Source organism: Danio aesculapii, chromosome 10, assembly GCF_903798145.1.
Source record: "Danio aesculapii chromosome 10, fDanAes4.1, whole genome shotgun sequence".
Taxonomy (NCBI): Eukaryota; Metazoa; Chordata; class Actinopteri; order Cypriniformes; family Danionidae; genus Danio; species Danio aesculapii.
In genome coordinates, this window is record NC_079444.1 from 11,146,397 (window position 1) to 11,159,392 (window position 12,996).

The 12,996-nt window shown below is 35.9% G+C and overlaps 1 protein-coding gene across 1 annotated transcript in view; it reads left to right on the forward strand.

Moving 5' to 3' along the window:
• sh2d3ca (SH2 domain containing 3Ca) overlaps positions 1 to 12,996 on the forward strand; it is a 109,638-nt gene that overhangs the window by 47,374 nt on the left and 49,268 nt on the right. The gene's annotated exons all lie outside the window — the stretch shown is intronic.

The window sequence follows — 12,996 nt, forward strand, 5'->3', positions numbered from 1 at the left end:
GCTGGTGCCAAAACGTTTTATGTGAAAGTATTCACCCGCTCTTTTTTTATTATTTAACCCAGGTTGTGATATCTTTACAAACGTATTAAAAGCATACATCAATATATATGAAAAGGCAGCAACAACAAAACTTCCAAACGTATCAAATATATTCAGTTAAACTTTAAGTGAATAAATGTTATCCTTTTGGAGTTTTTGGTGTAGCCGCCTTTTCATATATATTTGCATACTTTTTGTTTGGTTGAGCACCCAGCTGAGATTGATGTGCAAGCTTGTGTTAAATTATTTTTAAAAAGGATAGATTGAAATAATTACATTCTGTATGTACTTAGACTGGGTGGCACGGTGGCGCAGTGGTTAGCGCTGTCACCCAAAGCAAGAAGGTCGCTGGTTCGAGCCTAGACTTAGGTCAGTTGGCATTTCTATGTGGAGTTTCCATGTTCTCCCCATGTTCGCGTGGGTTTCCTCCGGGTGCTCCGGTTTCCCCCATAAGTCCAAAGACATGCGATATAGGTGAATTGGGTAAGCTAAAATTGTCCATAGTGTATGGGAGTGTATGGGTGCTTCCCAGTACTGGGTTGCAGCTGGAAGGGCATCCACTGCATAAAACATATGCTGGATAAGTTGCTGGTTCATTCTGCTGTGGTGACCCCAAGTTTCAAAAGGGACTAAGCTGAAAAGAAAATGAATGAATGGATGAATGAATGTATTTAGACTCTTTACTGTCACAATTCAAATGTTTGGTCTTGTATGCCATTGGACGGTTTGGAAGTGCTTCCCTTCAGGAGTTTGTTTAACAGAGGCCACTTTTAAAATGTACTATATAAGCAACCTTCCATAAATGTTGGATTTCAGCATAAAATATGAATGGCACAAATGTTTGATTGAATTGTGAAGGAAACAATAGTTACGCACACATCAATTTCATTGTTACTCCATCAGCAAAGGTCAGAGAATGATCGGTTAACATTTCCTCGAAGCATAAACACTGCCGGTGCTTGACATGTGCTTCCTAAAGGCTGTCTGAGCTTTTTCCGCCACTTTCCGTCATATTTTTCTTCCTCTATCTCTCTCGCTGAAGGCCTAAGAGATGGATGGTGGGTGTGATGGAAGATGCCTTTAAGGTTACACTCATAAATTCCATTGTATTGACCTTTCAATCCGCCCTTTCACTTTGAGGCGGCACAGCCATCCGTTCACGTGAATCCAGAAACAGATGAACTGGATTCAATTTGGCTCGTCGGACTCATTTTGAATCTGTTACCAGTCAGATGAGTAGCTCCACGTTCATAGGCCTTTTACTTTTATTCTATAACTGATGCTCCCCAGAAGTGCTGCCCAAAGTCTTTTATTGAATTTGGTGTGTTCATAATTTCAGCTGGAACGTCTTGCAGGCCGTGTAATTAATCTACGGCTGACATTTATTGATTAATCAATTGGTCGTGTCTTAGCTGTCGTATATTCCTTCGCCAACTCGCCCCTGCTGCAGTTTTCTCCCTTGGGGCCGTGCCCAGTGCGGCATTGTGGGATGTGCGGGTTTATTTGAACATAAAACAGCCTCTAGCTCTTAACACTAGACTAATGCACAGATCTACTCACACACATTTAAATACTGATGATTTTCATAGACAGATGTTGAATTTGATGGGGTTATATATTGATGTGTCTCCAACCACCCCTTCCCCCCCTCTAATCCATCAGTGGTTCCACCCTGTGACCCCTCACAGCCTGTAAATTGGCTCCTAATTGGTTGCTCTTTCAGAAAAACAGGAAGCTCAGGTGTCTCCGGATTGCAATGGCTCATTGTGACAGTTCATGAATATTAACAACTTTGGGTCAGGTCAGGTGACGGACTGTCAGGATTGCAAAAATATTGCGTCATTTAAAAAAAAGTACTACCCTTTCTATACCCAGGTTAGATGCCTTGCTGTCTTCTACCCACACTGTGTTTCTTTTAATGAGTAAATAATCACTTTTTCCCATGTTTCCTGCTTTTGAGCACTGTAGGCCAAATAAATTAAAATGGTGGTATTATGATTATGTAGGTTTTTTTGTTTGTATGTAAATACTGAGACATTTATATGTGTGTGTCAGTGGTAGTTTTGTTAATGTGACATTGCAGAACAAATACTAATGCATCAAAATGTGATTTCTGACCACTGACTCCTCCAAAAATCAGCAGAGCCTTTATAGTACATAGATTGCATAGTTGTTTCTTTAAAAATTTATAGAAAGTGTTGTTTTAATGGTTTAACGCTTTACTATAAAAACATTTTTGGTAGTTAGCACAATGACTGATGTTTGTAAAGGAATCTAGGTATTAAACAAAAAAGTTTAATGGTGCATTTACACCAGATGAAGCGTCAAGCGCGAGTGATTTGCATGTTAAGTCAATGCAAAGACACGAATAGACATCCAGCGGTGCAATTTGCACGAATGAGGCGGCGCAAATGATGCATTTCACGAGAATGAAGCGGCACGATTGAGCGTTTTTGCCGTGTTTAATGCGTGATTCGCTGAAGTTGGAAAATTTGAACTTTAGCGAACATTTGTGCCAAATTAACCAATCAGGATCTTGCTCTAATATGGGCATGATTATGACGTAGTTCCTGTTGTTGGTGCCTTGGGGGGAAATCCTCCTGTCGACACCAGGCAACAGCTTATCAAACTGGGCTCTTCGCGGTCGGAAGCACCGCTGAAAGCTTCCATCATCCAGGTACAGTTTCTGGAGGAAATGATGAACTCGCAGAGCTGGGTGCACCTCTGAAAGGATCTAGCGGACTCTAGATGCCGAATGTTTCTATGCTGTTTTTCAGCCTTCCTAAAGCACAGGAATTATCTCAATAAATTCATGTTAGCCATTTAGCAACAAAGCTAGAGTGATCTAGCCTAGAGTGCCCTGCCCAGGACACAAATTTGTGTCTATTGTGAAGTGAATTTGACAAATGAATGAAGCGAATTTGATGCACGAATGAAGCGAGTAAACTCAAAATGTTCACACGTCTATTTACACACAAATAGCGCGATTTTAATCACACATGCTGTGTTTGAACACAGAATTAGTTCAAAAAAGTTAAATATGATGCCTTTTTAATTCTTTTTTTTTTACACAGACATTTTATTTTCATTGACGGGTTAAAAAAATAATAATAAAATCACTATGGAGAAAATGAATGGAAATAATCAAATACCAGACTGTTGTTCAGTATAATTAGAAATGCTATTTATATTTGATCTTTCTTTGAAAAATCCCCAGGCCATCCAAGAAGAAGGTGATTTTGTCCTTCAGCAGAATATTAAAAACGTTTTTCCACTGAAACTCTTGTCCTTCAAGAAATCAATCATGGAAAAACAAGTCAATGGCTTCCGGCACTTTGAGACTCAATAAAAACATATAGACAAAACTAAATTAGTACATGTGGCATTTGGATGATCTTATAAAGCAAAGCTGTCAGCCTGGGCAAGAATCTTGAATATCATCAATTTTCTTTCTACTTAGTCCCTTATTTATCAGGGGTTGCCAAAGCAGAATGAACCGCCAACTATTCCAGCATATGTTTTACGCAGCGGATGCCCTTCCAGCCACAACTAAGTACTGGAAAACACCCATACATACTCATTCACACACGCAGTCATGTCATACACTACAGCCAATTTAGTTAATTCAGAAACTTGAATATCATTTGCAATATTATAACCTTTAACCCACAGCCTTTGCAAAACACGCTCACATAGCAAGCTATCATTGGATTTTAAAAAAGAGGGTGGAGCTTAACCCTACTAAAGCCATTCATTTATAATAAATGACTAGTTAAGATTAAAAGCAATCTCATGCAATCAGACAATAGATAAGCAGATGGCTACGGCAGTCTGATTTAACAGAGCTAGTATTTTTCCACACATTTAAATTACAGCATTTAAAAATCTCCTCACTTAAAGTTAACTACCAAAATCATTACATATTCTCAGAATATTGTGTGGTTGTTTTTTTTTTTCCGTATTCACAGAAATCCTAAATGAGGCTCCCGCTGTCTCTATGATTTCAGTTTTCAGTTACGCTCATTGAATCGCGCCGCCGAGATGCTATTTGGCTAATACGGATGCCGTGAATGTCGAGGCATTTATCTAGATGCGTTCGCTCCAAACCCGTGATGAAAGATAAGTCATGTGTGTTTTCCTGTGGAACTTGCCCCCCTCTATGACACCATATGCCCAAACCCCTCAGAAACACACTTGCTTTGAGCTGTTCCCTTAACACATAGGGACCAAACCACCCGTAGACCCCATATGGCCAGTTTTCTCTTGCTATCAGTCCTTTTTCTCTCTCTCTCTCGATCCTCTGCCTGGAGGAAAGAGAGTAATCAGGATGTTTCTCCTGCGCCTGTCAGTGTAGCAGCAGTGCACAACACATTCACACTGGCTTATGACTCAACTGAGAACCACCAAAGATTATTTTGCCTGTGAGTTGTAATGCAGCTTTTTATTGGGGTAAAATAAGTAATCAACAATGAGAAATGATTATTGTTGTTAATACTAAGGTTTTACCCTTCATTAGCTACTTGTCTTAAAGTGCAATTTTTGCAGTTTTTGTACTCCCTATGCTTAAAAAAGAAGAAAAAGAACAAACAAATACATAAATAACTTATGAAAAATGAATTTATGAATAAGGAAAGCAAATTAAAATGTTGGTTTATTGTTATTATTAATTATTATTATTATTATTATTATTATTATTATTAATATTTCCTTCGGCTTAGTCCCTTATCACAAGTTGCCACAGCAGAATGAACCACCAACTATGCCGGCATGTTTTATGCACCGGAAGGCCTTCCAGCCACAACCCAGTACTGCACTGTACAAAAATCTTGGTTGCCTTAAATTTTTAAGCTGAATCATATTAATCTTATGAGTCCATTGAACTTATTTTATGTTAAACTGACTTAAAACAGCTTGGGTAACTTATAAAATTAAGTTAGAACATGATTAACTTAGTTTAATAAGTTACAATTAACTAAATACATATGCTGTCATGACTAATTGATCATATAATTTTTTATATGTGGGAAACCGTTATTATTATTAGTAGTAGTAGTAGTAGTAGTAGTATTATTGTTGTTGTTGTTGTTGTTGTTGTTGTTGTTGTTGTTGTTGTTGTTATTATTGTTATTATTTGTTCATTTTAATGTTATTTTTGAGTATATTGTTTGCATTATTTAAATTCCGGTTGCTAAAGGCAAGTTGGAAAATATAAAATTTATTCTTCTGTTAATTTCACTCATGACTTATTTATGTTACAGTTTCCTCTGTTTAAATTCCTCAAAAAATTAAATCAGCATTGTGATCAGTGATGGGGGAAACGCATTACGCGCATTACAAGTAACACGAGTTACTCGCGAGTTAATATTACTTTTCTAAATAATAAGTAAAGCAATGCATCACCTTAAAAATTAGGCAATAATATTTGAGTTACTTTTTAAAAAATGTAACACGAGTTACTTTTTCAGATGATTTAATTCGCTTTTAAAAAATTTATTGCGTAATTGAAATAAACGTGGTCAGGTTGAGTCCTGCACTTAATGAGAGAATGCAGGAACAGACAGAAATAAAGATGGCAGAGCCTTACATTTCTCAATATTCTCATTATTTTGAACTCATGGAAGAAAAGGAAAAGAGGATTATCTGAATGGACAGTGATTTTACTTTTTAATGAGACAAAAAGTACAAAAGACACATTGCTTTAAACTGTTGTTATTCTGTATATACGGCATATAGAGATCTGGGGTCAGAAAGCAACATTATCCTACATTCATTTATAGAGCATGTTGTTAATTAAAGAGTTCCTCTATTAAAAAAAAAGAAGAAGAAAACCTGCAAGTTCTGAAAGAGTGAAAGAGATCAAGCCTAAGCTAGGTAATAAAAAGCAACTCAAAAGTAACTCAAAAGAAATGTAAGGCCTTACTTACCATAAAAAGTAACTGAGTAAAGCAACTAGTTACTTTTTTGGGGAGTAACTCAATATTCCGATGCATTACTTTCTAAATTGTTTGTATTTGCCTATATTCTTCTTTCTGAGGGCCTTTGAAATATTTTTGTTTGCATAATCTACAATTGTATAGACTGCTCTACGTCTAAGAGTCAGTATTAAAAAGCACATATATGCATACACACTATAAAAATATATGATAAATCATGACAACATATTTTGTTATTTTCATTCGTTAATTAATAACTTCATAATTTAAGGTTAATCATGTTTTTACATTTTGTTAAGTTATACAACCAGTTTTAACTCAGTTTAATGTATTATTATTTATTTACAATGCAATTGTATAATATTTTAGCGCATTTAACAAAAAACTGTACAATTTTTCCTGTGATTGGCAATCTGTATAATGTAGTCTTTATATTAACACACTTGATACTTGCAGATGTGTCCTTATGATTCAGACAGACTAAATTAGCCTTAATATAACTGTCTCATAATCCCATGAGAAGGTCCAAGCGGAGACTCCCACATCCCAAACGTCAGTCTGAATCCTAAAATCCTTCAGCTGAATAAGAGGCGTGGAAGCCAATTTATAATTGATGCTTAATTATCAATCTCATTTGAAAAAGACATTAGACATGCATAGGAAATCATTCAAACCCAGAGGCCTAGCAGACCACAGGAAGCAGGGTTTGTAGAAATGCTAGATCTGGAATGAATGTCTGAAACCGCTCACTTGTTCACTCATTCACTAATCCCTGTATAGTTGAGTGGACTATATCAGGAAAGATTGGCTGAAATGAGACAGTGACATAAATGGCCAGAAAATAGGATGTCAAGAATGAACTTGAGCATTGCATGTAATATCTGTATGTAATAAATAATACAATTATCATGTAATATTTATTTTCTAGCTTTATTAATAAGTTTCACTGTTCATTTGTCACAAGTACGCAGTCATTTTATAACAAAAGAACAAAATTATTTAATTTTTAGTTCCTTCACTGTAAAAAATACCGGGTTCCAAAAAATTCCTTCATGTTGTCCCAAGACAAATGGATTTAACAAATTTAACAAATTTAGGTGGATTGAACATAAAACAATCAAGTGGTCCTAAAATCTCAAGAATTGTGTTGTTTCAGGTCATTTTAATTCAGTAGTTTTACCAAGCAGCAGAAATCTTTTTGTGTGTGAGTGTTTATGGGTATTTATAAGAACACTGCGAAAAAGAAAACAATTACAACTAAAATCGAAACATTGCACTAAACATCCAACAATACTTTCACTTTAACAACATGAAGCTTACGGTATTTCTTTTTATTATTTTACAAGTTGTCAATTATATATAATTATAGTAAAAAAATATGTTTTTTGTGACCCAATGTGGCTAGCCATTTGGCTAAAATGTGTGATTTAAATTTAATTCAATTGAAAAAAAATTAACCCAACAATGATTTTGTTGATATTTGACCCAAATTTGGGTAACGACAACCCAGAATTTTTATATTTATGATAAACTATATATATATATATATATATATATATATATATATATATATATATATATATATATATATATATATATGTGGAGAGAGAGAAAATTGACAACACAAAGTATGAAAATTAGGGCAGCATGATGGCTTAGTGGTTGGCAATGTCACCTCACAGTAAGAAGGTCGCTGGTTCAAGTCCCGGCTGGGCCAGTTGGAATTTCTGTGTGGATTTTGCATGTCCAAGGACATACGCCATAAATGAAATGGATGAACTAAATTGGCTGTAGTGTATGAGTGTGTGAATGTGAGAGTGTGTGGGTGTTTCTCAGTACTGGGTTGTGGCTGGAAGGGCATTCGCTGCGTAAAACATATGCTGGAATAGTTGGCGGTTCATTCTGCTGTGGTGACCCCAGACAAATAAGGGACTAAGGCGAAGGAAAATTAATGAATGAATGAAAGTTTGAAAATTGTACTCATAACAAATCATTTATTTGTAAAAAATATAGTTATAAATATAATTTAGTTTTAAACTATATTATAAAATCAAAACAACTTTCACATTCATTTTTGTAAAAAGTGTAACATAGTATTTGAAGAATTTAATAGTATACAATATTAATTAATTAAAAATAATATAAGAAATAAATATCTTTAACCTACACAAGTACATGGACACGTTATTTATTATTTTATTAAATAATTGATAGAAATTAATAGTAAAACATCACTTCAAAATCAAGGTTGATTGTGGGTAAAAAGTAGCAAACGAATGTAAGATATGAAGTCATTCACTCAGTATTTAGACATCGCAACAAAATGGCAAACATCCGAAATAGTGCACTATAGTGTATAGGGAGTGTTTTCAGACACAGAATTCCCAACAACAGCCCGCCAGAACAGCTGTAGCTGATGGGGTGTTGTCCACACGCATCCACCCAAAAATTTCCCCCTCATTTCCCCAAAATGCATCTCACCGCCCTTTAGACGTCCCATCAGAGTGGACCAAGCAGTTTTTCTATGAGATGACCAGGTGTTTGCGCTCTGAGAGCTGAGGTCACACTCTTGGCTCATGAGATGTCACCCGTTTCACACACTCGCCCTGTGACCCCGCGGGTGAACACAAAAAAAACAAAATGCCCCGCATGGCATGCAGATGACTGATGCTGTTTGACAGGAGGCTATTTGTGTGTGTGTTTTGACGTGGGACTGACTGTATCAAAATGCTAAAGACTAAAGAGCACTGCTTCATTTTTAATGGGTCACGAGGGTTGCCAATAACAGGGACTGCTGGGCGGCTTTGAGATGACCTAATTCCTCTTCTGTTCTGAGCTGAACTCAAACTTCTGTTAGCAATTATTTCAAGTTCAATCCAGGTGAATTTGCATGCTTGTTGAGTTTATTACTGATATAAAGAAGCACAATGGTTTCAGGGTTAGAAATAAACAGGATACAGTAGCTAAATTAAATCAAGTATGGCTAAAAAAAAAGTGTCATTACATTTAGATGTGTTTATAATGCATCACATTTCTTTCTTCTTGTTTTTGTTGTTGTTGTTGTCTTGCATCTCTACATAATTATCAATCACATGTTTCTGTTAATCTAATGAACACAATAGGCAATCATAGGCATTAAGATTTAGATTCGTCACCACTCAAAACATTTTAGTTTTAATTAATGTTTGCCGAGCACCACACCAGTTTAAAAGATATATATGAAATGAATGAAAATATATGTGAAATTATCTTTGTGAAAAGTATATGTAAAAGTTTTACTATTTTTGAAGCCATTTTGATCTCCAGTTGTACTTTAAGCTTAGCATAGATCATCAAATCGGATTAGACCATTAGAGTTTCTACTGTTTTTATATTTAAAGCTTGACTCTTCTGTAGTTTTCTATTATATTTTGTAGGATAAGGGTCTAACGAATACAAATTTACCTTAATTAGTACATCTGTGCAAATGTGTCCCCCCAAACCCCAATCATGGATCCCAAATCTTTTAAGATGTAGAGATTGTGTTAAAAATGTAGAAAGCAGGACTGAGTGATATAAGAAAAAAGATAAATAAATGAATACAAATATGAAGTGTGCATATTACTGGAGGATTTCCGGGTCCTCTTTGAATTTCTTAGGGTCCCCAAATCACTAAATGCGACCCTGACTGTGACTAATATAAAATAAAAATAAAACTGACTAAAAAAACAATAATCAGCAAAAATAAATGATCATTTTCAGAATTCAGATACGCTCATTCTGTGGTGGAAAATCGGAGTACCAGTAGATGGCGCCTTTACAACCAAACACATCAGTAAAGCACGTGATTATACACAAAAACATTTTTATATAAACATAAAAGTGTTCTCTTACTTTTCTTCATTTGTCAAAAAATGTAAACTATGCAAGTTTAACTATCAGTATAAGCTTTAATAAAAAAAGAAGTTTGTTTAAATTTCATTATTTTTACTTTTATTTGTTGCATTTGTATGTTTTTTGGATTCAGTTTTTGCTCAAACAATTAATTTATTTTTATTACTAAGAGGTTTGTGCAAAGTTTAGTGTTAGCAGTGCAAACATTCAACCTTTTTTTGGTCAACAATGGACATCTTCCATTAACTCTGCGAAACTAGAATTACTAAAAACTGAAAGTAAACATATTAAAACAAAATAGAAACGTGTTCACAAAATAAATGACCAAAACCGTTAATGAAACGAACAAAAAACTAAAGAACTGAAATGTAAAGCAAATTGGGGCAGCACGGTAGCTCAGTGGTTAGCACTGTCGCCTCACAGCAAGAAGGTCGCTGGTTCGAGTCCCAGCTGGATCAGTTGGCATTTCTGTGTGGAGTTTCTATGTTCTCTCCGTGTTTGTGTGGGTTTCCTCTGGGTGCTCTGGTTTCTTCCACAGTCCAAAGACATGCGCCATAGGTGAAGGTTGTCTAGCCTTGTCTAGAAGGCTAGAAGGTTGTCCGCTCCATAAAACATTTGCTGAATAAGTTGACGGTTCATTTCGCTGTGGCGACACCTGATGAATAAAGGGACTAAGCAGAAGGAAAATAAATGAAATGAATGTAAAGCAAATTGAAAAATAGTATCTAATTAAAGAAATGCTAAACTATAATCGCCTTGCTGTATACCGCATGTGAAAAGGAGTATTGTTGACTTTAAGGGTCTATATAAACCTTATAACGAAGCAGAGGGTAGCCATACAAGACTACAGACTTCAGTCAAGAGTCATTACACCTAAATGTGTCTGCATAGCTCAAGAGGGAGACACAAGTGCACTGAAAAGACTGAACGAGACAGAAACAGCTGAAAAGAGGGAGGATTGAGGCCTGATGCCAAGACTGCTGAGATTATACAAGAGGTTTAAAATGTCACACTGTACATTTGTAAAGCTTGAGTTAACATTCTTATTTGCATACTCCGAAGGTCAATAACATTGATTCGATGTATGAAGCTCTTGATAAGCTGACACAACATGACCGCTTGCTCACCTGTGAAAATGTCTTCATATAGATGTGCTTTCTACATACGATGTCTTTTTTATATCCCACTTAGCACATTTGCGCAAATTGCTAAACACATTAAAATTTTGCTTAGATGAAAAAATAATGGGGTGTGACATCACACTGAGAATACAGTTCATAATTCAGAGCACATCTTTCCATGCATAGTAAATTAATCAACTGTTACAGATTAGCAGCTAATGCAGTCTGAGCACTAACCCTGTGCTGCAGTTCCTCTAAACGCTGCAGGACAGTGACTCAGATACTCAAAATTTTGAAGATAAGAACTGTCTCAACTTCCCACCGAGTTTATTTACAGTGACTTTCCTTTTGCTTTATCTGAGACTAGCCGACTTCAAGGTTGTGTAGTGAATTCAACCATCAAGGTAGACTACACAGTTAAAAATGCCAGGTTCCACACCAGTGTTGTGCTAGTTACAATTACTAGTTACTTCATTCAAAAAGTAACTCAATAAATTCCTCAATTACTTACAGTAAAAAGTAATGCATTACTGTTAAAAGTAATTTGAGTTACTTTTTCAAAGAACATTTTTAATGCTCCCATTAATGCCCTTATAACGTCACTTGACGATATCGAGTGCTGCATGAAGAATACACTGTTGATTAGCATCACAGTTTTCATTCATTTGCATTCTCACAACTAAAACACAAGGCAGACTTAAACAAAAATAAATTTTTACACACTAATTTATTTAAAGAGCCCCTATTATGGGTTTTTGAAAATGAGCTTCCATGCAGAGTGTAACACAGCTCTATATGAATGAAAACATCCAGCTGATGTTTAAATCTAAAAGTGCAGCAACAAAATATTTGACTCGAATAAACAAATTGAGTTGGGTTCGGATCTTTTGCTTTATCGCATCGACGTTGATACGGTAGATCACCAAATATGTACTTCCAGTTCCGTTAAAATGTGCACGCACTTTCCATCTGGAGGCACGAAGATGACACGATCATGACGCTAAGATGACTATCACTGACAGAAGGAGATTCGGCTGCAGGGAATGAAGGGTTAAAGTCCATTTTCACAACAATACCACAGTAAATCCAACCTACTGGTATGTTTGTTCCTGTCATTTTTCTGATTTTTGATACAATAACCTACGCTGCAATGCGGGATTCCTCAGCCGTTTGCTATTGAAGGAGCAGCAGAGACTATGGGACTTTGTCAGACTTTGACAGGGACTTTGTCAGTAACTGTTACAGTTCATATGGACCAATTTCTTCTTCCTCATGATCATAACATGTAAGTGTCATTAAAATTGTTGCCTCGTTTTGTGTAGTTTGCAAAATGTGTGTTTAATTGGCGGTTCATTCCACTGTGACGACCCCGGATTAATAAAGGGACTAAGCCGAAAAGAAAATGAATGAATATCTTATAATATGTGTTTATGTTTACCTAATTATCCCAGCGACTCCCATATGAATCGTTTCCCAAACCCCTCCTTAGCGTGAAGCTAGCCTGCGTTGATTGGTCAATGACCCAGTCTGTTGCGATTGATAGACTGCGTTCAGCACGAGACAGAGAGAAACACCCACCACGGCTCTGAAATAGCAGCCAGAGAGTATGTGAGAGCCCAATGCGGGAATGCAATAAATCAATGCAGTTAAAAACCAACATATTACTCTACTCTTAGCCATATCTCTAAATAATAACAACGACACACATTCAGGATTGATCCACACAGTGGTAAAAGTGGAACTATTTTGAAAATTGACTGCAGCCGAAATTAATTAACTTACCAAGTAACTGACAAACGCATCATATTGTAATGATAACGGAGTTAATATATTTCAAAAGTAATGCGTTACATTATTAGTTACTGTCAAAAGTAATGCCGTTACAGTAATACATTGCTAGTCACGCGTTATTGCCAAACACTGTTTCACACAATCGATTTGTGTTGGGACAACATGGGGGCATTAAGTTAACTTATTATATTTACTCATTTAAAATGTTTGAACATACATGGCTGTGCCCTAAAGTGAAA